At 40.4% G+C, this 18,943-nt stretch overlaps 1 protein-coding gene across 5 annotated transcripts in view; it reads left to right on the top strand.

The window, feature by feature from the left end:
• Nucleotides 1-18,943, top strand: part of LOC110501417 (enolase-phosphatase E1) — a 31,239-nt gene that overhangs the window by 2,488 nt on the left and 9,808 nt on the right. For 3 of the 5 annotated variants that reach the window (XM_021578976.2, XM_021578977.2, XM_036958764.1), the window contains 3 exons: nt 245-424; nt 547-613; nt 802-1,837. The gene's annotated coding sequence lies outside the window, so the exon portion shown is untranslated. Of the gene's footprint in view, nt 1-244; nt 425-546; nt 614-801; nt 1,838-3,674; nt 3,760-18,943 lie in introns of those variants that run through there. The other 2 variants (XM_036958765.1, XM_036958766.1) reach the window with 2 other exon arrangements.

The following is an 18,943-nucleotide window of genomic DNA, read 5'->3' on the forward strand; positions in this document are numbered from 1 at the left end:
TTTTAAGTTCCCATTTGACTTCACTTCCTAGGCCCAGGTTGAATCAGCCTGCCACATTTGATGGATGTCCCCCTCAATCAAATATGCACATGTTTGGAAGTTCGTTCCTAAATGCATAACATTTTAGTTAGCTTAAGTGTAGCAGATCTGACCTAGTTAGCCATGTGCTTGTAGCCATTGAACAGGTTTCTTGTTTATAAATTTGACTTTACTTAAATTGCTTTTTGTTTCATCCTCTCCTCAGGACAGCAAAGAGCCGTCTACACCGGTGAACGCCAAGAAAACAAAAATGATGATGCCCAAGAAGGCTAAGGGAGGGGAGGAGGCTGACTTCATTACGTTCCAGAACCATGCCACCATCCCTACACCCATCTTCTTCAAGAGAGCAAAGGGAAGCCCCAGCACATCGTTGTCCAGCAAGAAGGTACTAAACACTGGTTCAACACAGAAGATGCCTATTATTACATCAAGTTACTTCATCACCATCTGTCCTTGTTAACATCTGTTCACAAATGTGTCATCCCTTTTCATCATTTTCTTTCACAGAAGTGTCAGACTCCAAAATCTGAATCCAAGTAGGTTACCTTCGGACTTCATAAAAACAAAGCTGCAGGTATGAGGGGACCGGATAGCACCTTATTTACTCATACAACGGACAAGACCTCTATTTTCCAATGTATTTACTTTGTTGTCCCGTGTTCATTGATAATCTAGCTTCTGTGTCCTCATTTATTTACAGGTCAAAGTTCCATAGTTTTGAGGAGACTTTCCTATTTGTTTTTGCCCATTTATGATTCCCAGAATTCAGGAAGACCGATCGCAGCCTGCTGGTGAGTCCAGAAGGGTCGTCCAGAGTGCCATTTGACCCCCAGCAGAAACCCCTGTTTGGAGTGCTGAAGTCCCCAGTGGCCTCTCTTACCAACAGCACCAAGAAGAAGACCAAGAGCATCCCGAAAGCCAGCCCCAAACGCCCTACTCTGCTGCTGACTTTTTCTAGTCGTCCATGAGGAGACTGGTGAGACAGAGGACACTTCATTCTGCAAGAAAAGTTTTGGCTGTTTGGAAAGACATGACAAGGTGGGCAAATCAGAAATGGGCTGACACCTAGGCTATCAATCTGTCAACTTGGATTGAAGTTTGATTGGCAAGTAGAACGTTTGGATTGGCAGGCAGCGATGTGGATTATAACCCATAAGTGGAGACGAGTTGATTTATTCAATGATGTAGGTCAGACGGTGTACCACTGTACCAAGAATTGCTGTGGTAATAATTTTATGTCCACGATATAGAAGGGTTGAACAACCTGCACTGATTAGGGGATTGTAGGGACCAGACAGGCTGTTCAGCCTTGTAGGCTCTGTCTAGGTTCTGTTCATCAGGAAATTGATGATCCATTCTGCCATATTCAACTCTAAATTCATGAGTTCATCTGATGAAACAGGTTGAATAGTATCAAATATTCAGCTAATAAGATTCTGAACAAATAACAGCTGCCTCATTTCCATTTTTGTCTCTAAGTTGAAGGTCAATTCAAAAGCCCATGGCCAAATCCTGTTTTTATGTACCTTAGCACAAACTGAAAAGTTTATTGCTGTGATTTGCCCAGTCAGAATTGTAATACTGTATTAAGCATGGCGTTAGATGTGCCTCAGCCAAATGCTGAGGGAGAAGAAGGCAGACCTTACAGGGAAGAAAGAATAGGGTGGCTTGGGGTTAAACGCACCCCAGGGTTAAACTGTAATCCTCACAAACCATTGTCACCACCCCAAAAAATGCAACTCTTTTCCTGGATGCCACTAGTTCGTTTTTATTAAATAAAACAAATGTATTAATTCTGCCCATTTATTTCCCTTCAAAATGTGTTTGCCATAATCAAGGATTGCCAGTACGCACATTTGGTATCTAAATATTACCAAACTTTGCTGGCACAAATGAAATTGCATCAAATACCTATAAACCACGTATTTGAATCGATTCTGCTCCACCCATTACCCCCAATTAAGGTGCTTCCAACCTCCTGTGCTGTACTGAGATATGGGGAACCGGGAGGGAGAAGTACAGATAAAACCCAATCCTCTGGAAAATACCAAGCCATAGACATGTTTCTGGTGAAAAAAGTGTTGGAGTTTGATGGACAGGATTGTCCTTTCACTAAGAGCTTCCAATGTTAATGTCAGACAAAAACATAAGCATCAAATTCGAAGCACTTTTGACCAATGTGGTCTCTTGGGGAATTTGTCTGAAATTAGAACTGACTTGGTGCTGACAATTTTATACAGTTCACTTACGTTTTCAAATCCAGTGAATACCCACTCATCCAAACCAATTACTGTAGGTTAGGTTATTTGCAATTCTGTAAGATCAATGGATGGCAAAAGACACCTTTTGTAGGCTCTGTCTAGGTTCTGTTCATCAGGAAATATCCTATAGGGAATTCATTGTACTATACTTTGCTATGCACAGTCTTGAGAACATCATGTACATATGGATTGACTGCTTGACAGTCTGCCTAAATTGAAAGGCCATAACAACTAAAAGCTTTTGCAATGTATCTGAGCGCTCACTTTAAGTGGCCTCGTTACATATGCTACACTAACATATAATTTAATGTTTCTAGTAAATAGCTTCAATGTGGTAATTTGCATGATAGTGGAACTTTACATTTGCCCCTCTGTTCCTCCAAATTTTCAGTTGGAATATCTACTGTTTCTTCAAGTTGTACTATAGGTCTTTCTCATCTTCTCTGGCTCAGCTTCTTCTCTCCCTCTGCCACTTTGTCCTTCTTTCTTTCATCTCTTCGTGTGTGGACATGCTTCATTCTACAGTTACTCCATTTGCTGCAAGTGATAACAGCATTACATTTGTTTTGTTATGCAAAAAAAATTGTTCATTGTATGGGAATGATAATGCAGAAATAACGCGCATTACAGTTGGCTACATGATTTTGATTATCTGATTTTTTTTAATTAAGAAAAAAAATCCCGTCATTTGGTGGTATTATCTTAAGTAGACAATCTATTTCAGTATGTAAGCAGAGGCACTTTCAGGAGAACCAGCTAAAACGCGTCAGTTAAATTCGTGCGGCAAACCTCGGTGTGCTCAGCAGCGACGGAAGATGTAACTTTATGTTTCAAATTGGGGTTTATACGGATGCATTTTGGGTCTAGACGCGTTATCCATCGCAGCGCTTCAAGTTCGGAAAATATTACCAAGAAACAGAAGTACATTTATTTTGACTACTAACGTTAATATCGCTATGTTCTCTCTCACTTCAAATATATGTGTTTGTGTAATCCGCCTGCGGTTGTGTAGGGTTTTTTATCGTACCAGGACGATGCGCACAACCCATGAAGATTTAAAATAATTGAGGTAGGCATAACGAAGTTATTGCACATAATTTAAACCGCAATTGAATAATTGTACATTTTAGATATTTGAACAGTTCTCAGCGCATTCGGTAGGTCTTAGTTGTCTTGTTTCGCACGTGTTGCTTGCCATTTATTCATCTTAGGGTATGTAGTAGACCTCTGAATTACAATATTGGCCGTGTTATTGTTTTTGGTTCTATGCTATATAGTCACGTCCTTCACACAGTCTTATGTCCTGTATCATTTTTATTTGAAGGCTCTGCATTCGTTCAACTACTGAACTGTATCATTCAATCTGCCATACAGGACTTTATAAAGATGACCACAGAACGTGTATGTGTTTCCATTGGAGTGCTGCTGTTTGCCTTTTTGTCTTTCTCCATTGTTCAAGGTAAGAGATGAAACCTGGTTGCTGGTAAATAGTTGAATGGATGTTAAAACCAAAGGACACAATCTGCCAGGGGCTGGTTAGTGGATACCTGCTGCAGCCATACTTCATATTGAATGTTGAATAAGGGTATATTTTTGATTTGATTTGATTCACAGCTGCTATGTGCCCCACAGGCACTGCAGCTGTAACTGATTTGAGGGATCCGAAGAGAAATTATCCAATGGGCTCTGAGGAATTTGAATTAGGCCTATGTTATTATTCATCCTTGTTGAAACAAATCAACCTATTTGGTCAGGTCTGCTTCAAAGCCGAGTTGGTGTTGTTTCCCATTTTAAAATCCACTCAGTTTGCCTTTCTGTCCTAAAAGACCATTACAGCTTTGGTGGGGGGAAATTCAAATTAAAATTTTAAAAAATTAACCAGGAAAAGCCCATTGAGACCCAGAGTCTTGTTTTTTCAAGGGAGACCTGGCCAAGAAGGCAGCAACAATCAATACATTGCATAATTAAAACATACAACAACATGATCCAGCCTAAAAAATGTACACTCCTCAGTAACAGTCTCCCATCAATATTTTAAATTAATTCAGTGGCACTAACATATACAGATGAAGCATGGATTGTAGAATATTCCATTCAGTGGCACTAACATATACAGATGAAGCATGGATTGTAGAATATTCCATGCCTCTGGTGCACAAGAAGAGAAGGCAGTCTTGCATGATACTGTGAATGTCCTGGGGACTTTAAGTAGTAACCACCTAGCACACCGGGTATGGTAACTGCTGGTGGTGAAGGAGACCAGACTACAAAGGTAAATGGTCACATGGGGTGTGACCACAGTCACATGGTGTGACTGTTGACCAATGAAGGGATTCAATTATCTGTTTGCACCGGGTGAAAAGTGATTACAATTTTTTTGAAACTGTAGCCTAGTTCTACATGAAACCCAAAACAGTTCTTGTTGGAACCAAAGGGGTTCTACCTAGAACCAACAAAGGTTCTTCTATGGCAGAGGTCTTCAACAGGCCCGTGATTTATTTTGGTCCCCCAAAGTTTTTTTTTTATTCAGCAAAAAAATGTTTTGTCAAAAAAGACTGTAAAATCACTAGGACTTCAGAAGGAAAAAAGTTTAATTTAGACATCTGTTCCCAAGTATCTCCATGAATAAGAAATAAAAAAAAGAGACATAAGGGATCGTGTCTCAATGTAATCAAGGTATGAAATTGTTATTTTCATATACAATCTCTTTTTGTTGTGGTCAATTTGCAGTGTATAAATTATTATAATTATGTTCCGACCATCCAGTCCAACAAAAATTGGCTTGCGGCTGAATCTAGTTGCCCCCCCCTTGTCTTATGGGGACAGCCTAAGAAAGCTTTTTAGGTTCAGATAGAATCTTACACTCTTAGAAAAAAAAATTACTCTTTTTTTCACATGCAAAAGTGATTGCTTTTGATAACGCTTTATCTGTCTTCCCAATAAAAACATGTTTGAAAATTCTAACATACAGTGCCTTGCGAAAGTATTCGGCCCCCTTGAACTTTGCGACCTTTTGCCACATTTCAGGCTTCAAACATAAAGATATAAAACTGTATTTTTTTGTGAAGAATCAACAACAAGTAGGACACAATCATGAAGTGGAACGACATTTATTGGATATTTCAAACTTTTTTAACAAATCAAAAACTGAAAAAATTGGGCGTGCAAAATTATTCAGCCCCTTTACTTTCAGTGCAGCAAACTCTCTCCAGAAGTTCAGTGAGGATCTCTGAATGATCCAATGTTGACCTAAATGACTAATGATGATAAATACAATCCACCTGTGTGTAATCAAGTCTCCGTATAAATGCACCTGCACTGTGATAGTCTCAGAGGTCTGTTAAAAGCGCAGAGAGCATCATGAAGAACAAGGAACACATCAGGCAGGTCCGAGATACTGTTGTGAAGAAGTTTAAAGCCGGATTTGGATACAAAAAGATTTCCCAAGCTTTAAACATCCCAAGGAGCACTGTGCAAGCGATAATATTGAAATGGAAGGAGTATCAGACCACTGCAAATCTACCAAGACCTGGCCGTCCCTCTAAACTTTCAGCTCATACAAGGAGAAGACTCATCAGAGATGCAGCCAAGAGGCCCATGATCACTCTGGATGAACTGCAGAGATCTACAGCTGAGGTGGGAGACTCTGTCCATAGGACAACAATCATTCGTATATTGCACGAATCTGGCCTTTATGGAAGAGTGGCAAGAAGAAAGCCATTTCTTAAAGATATCCATAAAAAGTGTCGTTTAAAGTTTGCCACAAGCCACCTGGGAGACACACCAAACATATGGAAGAAGGTGCTCTGGTCAGATGAAACCAAAATTGAACTTTTTGGCAACAATGCAAAACGTTATGTTTGGCGTAAAAGCAACACAGCTGAACACACCATCCTCACTGTCAAACATGGTGGTGGCAGCATCATGGTTTGGGCCTGCTTTTCTTCAGCAGGGACAGGAAAGATGGTTAAAATTGATGGGAAGATGGATGGAGCCAAATACAGGACCATTCTGGAAGAATGGTCTGCAAAAGACCTGAGACTGGGACGGAGATTTGTCTTCCAACAAGACAATGATCCAAAACATAAAGCAAAATCTACAATGGAATGGTTCAAAAATAAACATATCCAGGTGTTAGAATGGCCAAGTCAAAGTCCAGACCTGAATCCAATAGAGAATCTGTGGAAAGAACTGAAAACTGCTGTTCACAAATGCTCTCCATCCAACCTCACTGAGCTCGAGCTGTTTTGCAAGGAGGAATGGGAAAAAATGTCAGTCTCTCGATGTGCAAAACTGATAGAGACATACCCCAAGCGACTTACAGCTGTAATCGCAGCAAAAGGTGGCGCTACAAAGTATTAACTTAAGGGGGCTGAATAATTTTGCACGCCCAATTTTTCAGTTTTTGATTTGTTAAAAAAGTTTGAAATATCCAATAAATGTTGTTCCACTTCATGATTGTGTCCCACTTGTTGTTGATTCTTCACAAAAAAATACAGTTTTATATCTTTATGTTTGAAGCCTGAAATGTGGCAAAAGGTCGCAAAGTTCAAGGGGGCCGAATACTTTCGCAAGGCACTGTATGTCCGCTGTAACTGAAAACTGTAAATTATACAGCAATTTGGGGTATTATCGACAGAAAAATTCTCTGGAATTTTTTAATGCAACATACTGTAAATTATTGTGCATTTTGTGGGAAAATGTTGTGGGTGGGGAGAGAATTGCTGTATTCGAGTTGGTACTCGAGATACTCCACGCCACAAGATACAGTACTGTATCTTTAGAGCACCAATAACCTTTTGACCGCTTGTGGGTGCATGGTATTTAACATATTTTGAGGCGTGCCTTATAAGAGGCTGTTTTTGTTGCACCTGTGAGTGAGAATGCTCTATCAATTCTGAATAGGGCAGCAAGTCGTAAACCTTAAATGGTTGAGCATTTTGCCTTGTCCTTTTGGTCTGTTTTGCCCTGTAATCGCTGCCAGTTTGGAAGCCTTTAAGGCCTCTGGAAGTGCAAGTGATATCAAACACCAAATATTCATTAATATACTGTAATGTGTAAACACCTAGCATCCAACCTGCTTGCACCAATCCCTTTTAATTACAGTAAAATACTCTGAAATACAAAGCCCCTCCCCTCAATGAATTTCATCCAGTCATCCCGATAACGGTTGCGTTGACTTTTTTACAGTTTAATACAGTACATTTTACGGTATTGTACTGTCATTACACAGTACTTGCTTTTATACCGTATTTATATTACAATAGGTGTACTGTAATATAAATCACAGAATTTTACTTGCCACGAGTTTCCTGGAAGCTGTTGTCAAATTCAAGTACCACATGAATTTCATGTGATCTTATGTGACAATGTGACGACATTTAAAAGCAACATGTGATAACATAAAACTAAACACGTGAAAACACAATCTCAGGTAATGTGACAAAATCGGGATGCTACATTTAAAGTTGTAATACCATAGAGAAACTACACGTGACAGTATTTAAACAGTTTTCACATGTAAAACTGCAAATTCGATTTTCACATGTGAATAACTGACCTCGCGTGTCTTTTGTTTTCAGCTCAACGTGTAAAAACAGCTAAGGTATTTCACATGTGACGCTACACTTAATGCTTTTTGTAAGGCAAGTAAATAAATGGTTTAGTTTTTTTTTTTTTTTTTCTTCAAGGTAAGTGGTATGCTGTACAGTTAAAATAGTGTAAACATCTTTAATCAGTATGATTACATTTGACATGATCACTTAGTCAGGACTTTCCACCTGGGATTTGAACTCACAACCGCTGGATTTGGGAAACACTGATCTTTCTGCTGTGCCATGAAGTCTGTAGCATTCTCAGAAGTCCCATACAGATTAATGATCTATAATTCATCTATGCACAAAATAGTGCCATCTGCACTGGTATTTCAGTTAAACTGACTATTCTCTCATTGATTTAATGTACTTATTTCAGCAATTTGAGGATTTTCTGTATAGTTATCTAATGTTAGTTGGTATTCTGTTTTAATGTTACTCCTGAATCACTACGACAAATATAATCGTTTTTCTAGTGGTCCAAAGTGTAGAAATGGAGGTGAAACGAGTTACTGACACAGACATGGTGGCGTCGCAGGAAGATCGTAATGCCATTGAACCAAGAGGTTGTGAGTTCAAATCCCAGGTGAGAACATGTTGAATAATAATTACTGTATAAATGAACATACACAATGTAATCATGTGTCAAATATGTACGTTGAAAACACTGACTGCGTGACATTCCGGGGACATCTTAATTACTATTTTTTTTGTAGGGCATCACCTGTGAAATGTTATCAGGAAAAATAGCCACGTGTAACTTCATGTGAAATATCATCAGATGTGAAGTGTTCCAAAACCACATGGTTTCACATTATTTCACGTGAAATAAAATGTTACTTGTACAAAACGTGGACATTTTACATGTGAAATCATGTGTTTTCTTTAAGGGTAACTAACCCCTTTACGGTGTGCTATAAAACTACAGAGCGGTGCAGATTACTGTTACATTTCAGAAGGGCTCTCTTCCCTCACTGCTTTTGCCTGTTCACTTCACGGGCCATAGACCGGTGCACCACAGCTCAGGTTAATAGAACACCCTCAGTGTCACTGTGTTCAGGCACGTTCACAGGTGGGGCTCTACTCTACCTGTGCAGAGCACATTCCCCTTCCAGTGTCCAAAGTGCTCTTTTCGGTGGAGGTATAATTTCCCCCCCCCCAAATTGATTTGTATTATTGTTTTGTCATTGTTCTGAACCCATATGGCAAGTCATAAAATTCTCATCTATGCTTCAGGACCAAAAAGTTGCAAGTCTTGATTAATGACCAGAAATAACTTGTTTAATTTCCTCCAATTTTGCCTGGCAAAAACAGAGGAAGCCTACATTTATCATCCATATAAAATACACTAGCAATCTACTACTGACTCATATTTTCCAGAACAATATGGCTACCTGGCGATTTGATTGATCATTTTCATATTTCAGATAGTCAGTAGCCATAGACCTATGTCTAAAGATAAGCAGCTGTAACATTGCATTCAATATTATGGGATGAAGATGTAACAATTTTCTGGCAAATTTATTACGATATTTGTGAGGAAGAACAGGGTTACCAGGCTGGCAACGAGCACTCTGCAGGCAGGCTGCCCTCCGTAGTGATGGCTCGGTGCATGCTTTCCATCTGATCCTGTAACCTACTCTACAAGTAAGCTCATTATTTTGCTTGCTCTGTGCTCCAGAGAAGTGACATGATATATCCCTAGTTGATATTGGCTGCTAACATGAATGATTTCACTTCCATTTCTGTAGCCTATCTGGTGTTTTGAAAGTGCATAATCGTTTATGGCTGTAATGACAGGCTACATTTGCGCAGTGCCCGCATGTTTGTGCCCGCATGTTTGTGTGTGCATGTGGGTGCGCTGGGGTGGCAAGTGTTTTGGGGTCAAAATGTTTGAAAAACATTGGGATAGATGATAATGGCAACACATGGAGTTTGGTTGGATATAGTAATGGTAGGCTACAGTATGTATTACAATATTCTATTTTGACTGGAATTGTTGGCTTTTCTTACCATAATCCTTTACTCATCAGATTGTGCATTCTCCTCTTGTAATAATTATTCAACGAGTCTGTGACCCTTGTTGCATGATTTTTTTGGGGGGCGGTGCTCTTTAAAAAAAAAAAAAAAATGTAGCACACCAAAGTGTTGGGGCATGTGCATGAGTGTTGGACTAGTAACCGAAAGGTTGCAAGTTCAAATCCCCGAGCTGACAAGGTACAAATCTGTCGTTCTGCCCCTGAACAGGCAGTTAACCCACTGTTCCTAGGCCGTCATTGAAAATAAGAATTTGTTCATAACTGACTTGCCTAGTTAAATAAAGGTACAAATAAATAAAGGTCTGTGCAAGGCCCTGACAATGTGACACATTTTACGAGAGTGAAAGTGACAAAGAGGGAGAGTGTGTGTGTGCAGAGCGAGATAGAGAGAAAATGTGTTGCAGAGATGTTTCATTGAGTGGTGTAATCAAAACAGCCTTGGTAACGATCCAGGAGAGTGGGGGAACAGAAAGTGTCAGGGGCAGAACAGACCTCTCTCCAGCATCCTGGAGAACACTCATTCCCTTTCTGTTGCTTATCGATCAACTTTAATTTTGTTACACCATTCATTTTGCCTCTTTCAAGGATCTGTCTTTGAGTTTCAGACAGCCCTCCCCACATTGAATCAAGCAGGGAGGTAGGAGCGACTCCGACATTGGGGGACACACATTTTGCTACGGGGGTCTGGAGGCATGCCCCCGGATAAAAAAAGAAGAAAAGTATTTAAATGACCTTTGAGAAAAGGGTACTGACAAGTATTAACTTAAAAATGGACAGATGTACAAATCTGGGGGGGGGGGGGGGCTTGCAGAGGGGCACTTGCATTAACTTAACACATGCAATACACCCTCGAGATGTAAGCTGCTATCATTTAATCAGAGGTCATATATGATAATTCAGGTTCATTCACACTATGACAGATCATCAGTCTATGAGCTTGGGGAGGCACTTCTCGCTTTCGTACCTGTTGGTTTGTGGCGCCTCTCTGCCTGCCTGTCTGTCTGTGGGTATCATCGTGGCTGCCTCTCTCCTGCATGAAGTTAACACATGCAATACACCTTCTAGACTATCATTTCATCAGAGATGATAATTCAGATTGTTGATCTGTCATAGTATGAATCAGTCTATGAACTCTATGGGTTTGGAGAGGCACTTCTCATTATCTTACCTGTTGGTTTGTGGCCTCTCTCTCTCCCTCTCTGCCTGTCTGTCTTCTGCCATGATCATGATAGCACCAAACAAAGTCTTAACACATGGAACACACCTTCATGACCATTAATCACTGTGATGAAGTTATAGACATCTAAGCTGAAAGCACTGAAAGTTGCCAGCTAATTTGCCAGTGGACGTGTGCGGCAATTGCCAAGAAACTTACTTACTTTTCTTTGCACTCCTTTGCTAACTTGCTGACCCTATGATGAAGACTAAGACAGTTAATGTGCAAGTAATTCTGTTGCTAGCAAGTATTCTTGGCTTCAAAACTTTCACTATCAGTTTTTCACACAGCCAGAACTACCCAGTGTTCGCTAGTAATATAGATGAAACATGTCTAAACATGAATTATAAAGCCAAGTAGCTACTAGCCACAAATAAAGCTTACAGTTGCTCACGTTCGTTCTAACATATCAAAGTTTATTCCCATTCATGTACTTTTTAGATAAACTTTGTTGTTGCTAACAACAATCATTTTCCCTGGTGCGGTGAGTAATGATGGTGCTGCTGCACACTGTGCTTTTTATCATTCACACGGTGCCAGAGTGAGAAGAAACAGTCAGTGGGTCCGGAGGAAGTGACTCAGCCTTTTCAAAATGAAAGTCCCTCAACGAATCTGGCAACTAGTTTTTCTAAAAAAATAAAAATAATGATGTATTGTGAGGGAACATTTTTCCTGCTTCTAACATTGTGGGGGGGGGGACTTGTAGGAGCCGGGGGGAACGTCCTTGGAACCAAACATGGCATGGTTAGTTAATGTCCCCAACAGACCACATGGTTGCCCGGAGCCCCACATATTATAATATAATTTATAGAACGGACACTGGTGAGATGACAGTTATGTCATCCGTATCGTAATTAAATCGAACAGTCCTCAGGATAGAGTTTGCTTCATCTTGCAACACTAACACACATTCCTGGGAGGCTTTGTTGACAGCATCTCTCTCCATCCTTATGGTTATATTTCTATGTAGAGGACTGTGTCAAAACAGAAATTGTCTATGGCTATCATTATTGTTCTAAAAACTGTTTTTTTTTTTCGTATTCTGAGAGCATTCAGAGATTCTATTCAGTTGGATAGAGTCAACAGAATATTTAATCTCGATTTGTCTCTCTCTGAAATCTGTCTCTGTATAAATCTCTATCTCTGCACGAGGAGATAATTGGATTCCATTATTGAATCGAATCGTTAATTTTACTGATTAATCACGCACAGCTTGGTTGATAGCATTATGTGTTGCAATGCATTATTAAAGAGTAGGACAGCGGTCGATCAATTGGGCTGGTCATATTTAACAAGTGAGACGGTTACAGTAATTACACATAGAGAATGGAAGAGAGGAAGATGATAATAGTACATGAATATACACTGAAAAAACATATAAAAGCATGTTGGTCCCATGTTTCATGAGCTGAAATAAGACACCATACATTTTGCATACGCCCAAAAAACACATTTCTCTCAAATGTTGCGCACAAATTTGTTTACATCTCTGTTAGTGAGCAATTCTCCTTTGCCAAGGTAATCCATCCACCTGACGGGTGTGCCATACCAAGAAGCTGATTTAAAAAGCATGATCATTACACAGCTGCACCTTGAGTTGGGCGGCAGGTAGCCTAGCAGCTAGGTTCATTGGGCCAGTAATATACTGGTTGTTGTGTTGAATCCCTGAGCTGACAAGTTACAAATATATCGTTCTCTCGGTGCTGAGGATGTTGTTGGCCTGACCAAGCAGTTTTATGTGCTGACTGAATGGGAGCTGATAATTATGAGGTTTTTACTCAGTTTGTCTCAGCTGATCTCGGAAGAAATTATGAGTTCTCATTGCCTGAGACAAATTTATCTGACACAAGACCGAGACACTCAATATGTGGTCTCAACACCGCATATCAGTATATTAATCCAGGAAACAACCTGGTCTCAAAGCATTTTGTATTATTCTGCACGTAAATTATAGATACTCAGTTTAATATATGTTATGTTTTACATGGTATTAATTTGTGATGTCCATCATCCATTTCGTAGTATATGTTACGTTTTCATATATGTTCCCAATTTGAAAAACGTACAATTATTTTATAAATCTTCTAAAATGGAATTCGTACAATATGTTACACATTCCAATTTGGTGTGGCTAACAGTAGCTTGCTGGCTAATGTTAGCTAGGCTAGGGGTTGGCGTTAGGGGAAGGGTTAGCTAACATGCTACGTAGTTGCAAAGTAGCTAAAAATATTAATTTGGAAAGTTGCTAAAAAGCTAAAGTTGTCTGACATTTGCGTTATATGCTCATCCATCCATCCACCTCAACCAACCACCCTCCTTTCGTTTTTTTGACTTAAGTAACCTTCGGTCCTATGTAACCATACCGAACATAAGATTTCCTACTAATTTGAGACAAGGCTGCAGGAAAGTCTCGAAGGTGTTGGTGGAAAATAGGAAATGCAATTAGAGGATGAGTCACTCACCGGGGCGGCTCAATTAGATGGCTTGGAGTGGGTGTCTAAATTGGGGGTTTTGAGGCATATCTTGGAGCTCAGAAATAATTGAGAGTGGTATTGATACACAGTACCATTTAATATCATGAATGAAAAATCCCCATGGAACTCAGTTGGCCCTCTTAGTTGGTTAGTTCGCATGTCCGTTGGTCTTGTGAGTACCTATGCTTTGTTTCGGCTTTAGTGCTGCGTGTATTGTGTACTTGTTTCGTCCCGTGTATTGTTGTGCATATGTTATTACGGGTCTCGTCCCATGTATTTATTAGAGGTTTAACCTCGCTCTTTTGTTTGGGTGCCTTTCATGGCATGTTGTATTTTTCGGGTAGGTTATTCTGTCACGTTTTAGAAATGATTGGAGACAGGTGCAGGAATTCCTAATAGGGGGTTTAATACTCCACCCAAAATATACAACATGCCATGAAAAGGCACGAGAACGAAGCCCAAAACAAACTTGTATAAAAAAACACAGGGATGTAACCCAAACAAAATAGTGAGGTAAAACCTCTAATAAATACACGGGACGAGACCTGCAATACACTATACAGGGCGGGACCCGTAATAACATATGCACAACAATACACAGGACGAGACACTTAATAACAAGTGCACAATACACGCAGCACGAAAGCCAAAATAACAAAGCACAGACCAACGGACATGGGAACAATAACCGGCAAAACAATGGTGAACAGTGGGCACATATACAATTACTATTCAGGAGGAATGGGAACCAGGTATGCGTAATCAGACTGTTCAGTGACACCTAGAGGCCGGTGACATAGACCTCGAACTGGTGCACGGAATGAGCAACATTACCGGTGGGGGGATCCGTGACAATATTTCCAGTATAGCTAGGCTGTCTGAACAGTGACATGATCAACCTGAAAGATGGAGTGAATTGGAATTGTTGGGGATAATATTGAATTAAGTAAATTCCAAGAATTGTATTCCCAACATTAGAATTCAGAGGAATTTAATTGTCTCTGAATTCAAAGACTGACCTGGACTTGTAATGTCTCTCTCTCTGTTGTTTCTCTATCCACAGTATATACACAACCAGTCAAGTTTTAGAACACCTACTCATTCAAGGCTTTTTCTTTATTTTGACAATGTTCTACATGGTAGAATAGTAGTGAAGACATCAAAACTATGAAATAACACACATTGAATCATGTAGTAACCAAAAAAGTGTTTAAACAAATCTAAATATATTTGATATTCTTCAAATAGCCACCCGTTGCCTTGATGACAGCTTACGCACTCTTGGGGTTCTTTGAACCAGTTTCATGAGGTAGTCACTTGGAATTAATTTCAATTAACAGGTGTGCCTTCTTTTAAAGTTCATTTGTGGAATTTCTTTCCTTAATGCTTTTGAGCCAATCAGGTGTGTTGTGACAAGGTAGTGGGGTATGCAGAATATAGCCCTATTTGCTAAAACACCAAGTACATATCATAGCAAGAACAGCTCAAATAAGCAAGGAGAAACGACAGTACCTCATTACTTTAAGACATGGTCAGTCAATACGGAACATTTCAAGAACTTTGAAAGTTTCTTCAAGTGCAGTCGCAAAAACCATCAAGTGCTATGATGAAACTGGCTCTCCACAGGAAAGGAAGACCCAGAGTTACCTCTGCTGCAGAGGATAAGTTCATTGGAGTTAACTATACCTCCGATTGCAGCCCAAATAAATGCTTCGCAGACACATCTTAACATCAACTTTTCACAGGAGACTGTGTGAATCAGGCCTTCATGGTTGAATTGCTGTAAAGAAACCACTACTAAAAGACACCAACAAGAAGAAGATACTTGCTTGGGCCAAGTAACACAAGCAAAGGACATTAGACCAGTGGAAATTTGTCCTTTGGTCTTGAGTGCAAATTGGAGATTTTTGGTTCCAAGCGCTGTGTCTTTGTAAGATGCGTGTGGCTGAACGGATGATCTCTGCATGTATATTTCCCACCGTAAAGCATGGAGGAGGAGTTGTTAGGCTGTGGGGGTTCTTTGCCCGTGACACCGTCTATGTTTATTTAGAATTCAAGGCACACTTAAACCAGCATGGCTACCACAGCATTCTGCAGACCATCCCATCTGGTTTGGGCTTAGTGGGACTACCAATTGTTTTTCAACAGGACAATGACCCAACATACCTCCAGACTGTGTAAGGGCTATTTGACCAAGTAGGAGAGTGACGGAGTGCTGCACCAGATGACCTGGCCTCCACAATCCCCCGACCTCAAACAAATTGAGATGGTTTGGGATGAGTCGGACCGCAGAGTGAAGGAAAAGCAGCCAACAGGTGCTCAGCATATGTGGGTACTCCTTCAAGAGTGTTGGAAAAGTACTCCAGGTGAAGCTGGTTGAGAGAATGCAAAGAGTTTAACGCTTTCATCATTGCAAAGGGTGGCTATTTTGAAGAGTCTCAAATGTAAAATTTATTTTCATTTAACACTTTTGGTTACTATATGATTCTATAGTTTTGATGTCTTCACTATTATTCTACGATGTAGAAAATGGTAAAATAAAGTAAAACCCTTGAATACATAGGTGTTCTGAAACCTTTGACCGGTTGTGTACACTGTGGCCAGTTTATTAGGTTCACGAAAATGGTTCGCTCCTAAAGACAGCCTTGGCTGTTGCTTGCTATATAAGCATGCAGACAGGCATAGAGGCTTTCAGTTATTGTTTGACTGAATGTTAGAATGGGCAAAATGAATGACCGAAGCAACTTTGACCATGGTATGATCATAGGTGCCAGGAGCACCGGTTCCGGTATCTCAGAAACGTCCGCCCTTCTGGACTTTTCACGCACGACAGTGTCTAGGGTTTTACAGAGAATTGTGCGACAAACATAAAACATCCAGTCAGCGGCAGTCTTGTGGGTGAAAGCAACTCATTGATGGGAGGTCGAAGGAGAGTGGCAAGAATGGTGCAAGCTAACAGGCGAGCCACAAACATGCAAATAATAGCGCAGTGCAGAACGGCATCTCAGAACGCACAACTCGTCGGTCCTTGTCACGGATGGGCATGTAATCCCCAACACTGGACAATAAAGGAGTGAAAAAACATTGCCTGGTCTGACGAATCCCGGTTCCTGTTTGGTCATGCTGATGGTATGATTCAACAGGAGCGGCAGGTAGCTTAGTGGGTAGAGCGTTGAACTTGTAATCGAAAGGTTGCAAGATCGAGTCCCCGAGCTGACAAGGTAAAAATCTGTTGTTCTATCCCTGAACAAGGCAGTTAACCCACTGTTCCTAGACCGTCATTGAAAATAAGAATTTGTTCTTAACATTTTAAATGGTAGAATCAGGATTTGGCATAAGCTGCATGAGTCCATCCTGCCTGGTGTCAACAGTAGAGTTTGGTGGTGTAATGGTGTGGGGAATATTTTCCTGGCACACGTTAGGTCCCTTGATACCAATTTAGCAACGTTTCCATGCCCTAAAGAATTTAGGCTGTTCTGGAAAAAAAGGGTAGTCCGACCCGGCAGTAGAATGACGTGTTGCAATGCATTATTAAAGATTAGGACAGTAGTTGATAGCTAGTCATATTTAGAGTGAAAACAGAGCTTTGAGCAGCTAAAGTGATTACACAGAGAGAAGACGGGAAGATGGCAATCTACAACAACGTAGGTTTAAGTATACTTTTTATATACAGTGAGCACCATAATTCATTGGACAGTGACCATTTTTTTTGTTATTTTGGTTCTGTACTCTAGCACTTTGTTTGAAAGGAGACATTGAGGGTGAAGTGCAGACTGTCAGCTTTAATTTGAGGGTATTTTCATACATATCGGATGAGCCGTTTAGAATTGACGCACCTATTGTACATGGTCCACCCATTTGAAGGTACGACAGGTATTTGTTGAATTGGCTTCACAGATGTGTGTCGTTAGGCAGGTGTATTCATTTGTGTCATAAGTGAATGCAGGAGAGCTGTTGATGAATCGTATTGATTCTAGACTTTGCTATAGCCTTTGGAGGAGGTTGTTGGGGTGTGACAACATGAGGAAAACAGCAGTGTCGATGCAAATGAAGCTGGCCGTCATAAGGGTCAGAAATGAAAATCGATCAATCAGGAACATTGCAAAAACCCTGGCCATGCCCAAGTAAACAGTTTGGTTCATCATTAACAAGAAAAAACAACCGGTGAACTCAATTATGTCAAAAGACCGGTAGACTGAGGAAGACCACTGTAGCGGATGATCAGAGAATACTCTCTATGATGAGGAAACCCCCCCCCGACATCAGCCCAACAGATCAAAAACAATCTCCTGGAAGCAGGTGTAGATGTGTCAAAGTCAACCATATGTAGAAGACTACACCAGCAGGACTACAGAGGGTACACTACAAGATGCAAACCACTGATAAGCCTGAAGAACAGAAAGGCCAGATTACAGTTTGCTAAAAAGCACCTAAAAGAGCCCCAAGAGTTCTGTAAAAAAGTATTGTGGACAGATGAGACAAAGATTAACATGTACCAAAGTGATGGAAAGATGAAAGTGTGGGGGAAAAATTGACATGCCCATGATCCAAAGCATACCACTTGATCTGTGAAACATGGTGGAGGGGGTGTTATGGCTTGGGCCTGTATGGCTGCCAGTGGAACAGGCTCACTTGTCTTCATCGATGCATGGCCGAGTCAATCACCGGATCTGAATCCAATTGAACATGCATTTTACATGCTGAAGAGGAGACTGAAGTCGGTAAGTCCCCGAAACAAGCAGGAACTCAAGATGCTCTGCCAGGCTTGTACTGCAGCCATCACCAGGGAAGATACCCAGCGTCTGGTGATGTCGATGCATCGCAAACTCCAAGCAGTCATTGCATGCAAAGAATACGCAACCAAATATTATCAATGATTACTTTATTCTACATTATGTTAAACTATCCAATGTTTTTTGATGCCGAAAATGGGGTGGCTATGTACAAAAGCTTCTATAATTTCTAAACAGTTAATCCGATATGTATGAAAATACCCTCAAATTAAAGCGGACAGTCTGTACTTCACAAAAATATGGTCACTGTCTAATGAATTATGGTGCTCACTGTATATGTGTGTGTGTATATATATATATATATATAGACTGACCAGGCATTAAAGCTGTATCAGTCACTTAATCTCAGGAAAAGGTCTCTAAAGTGTTGCTGGAAAATAGGGAATGCAATCAAATGAGACGAATGGAGGATTGCTGGGATGAGTGGGTGTCTAAATCAAATCAAATTGTATTTGTCACATGCTTCGTAAACAACAAGTGTAGTCACAGTGAAATGCGTACTTACTGCCCTTCCCAATAATGCAGAG

Source organism: Oncorhynchus mykiss, chromosome 22 (genome assembly GCF_013265735.2).
Source record: "Oncorhynchus mykiss isolate Arlee chromosome 22, USDA_OmykA_1.1, whole genome shotgun sequence".
Classification (NCBI taxonomy): domain Eukaryota; kingdom Metazoa; phylum Chordata; class Actinopteri; order Salmoniformes; family Salmonidae; genus Oncorhynchus; species Oncorhynchus mykiss.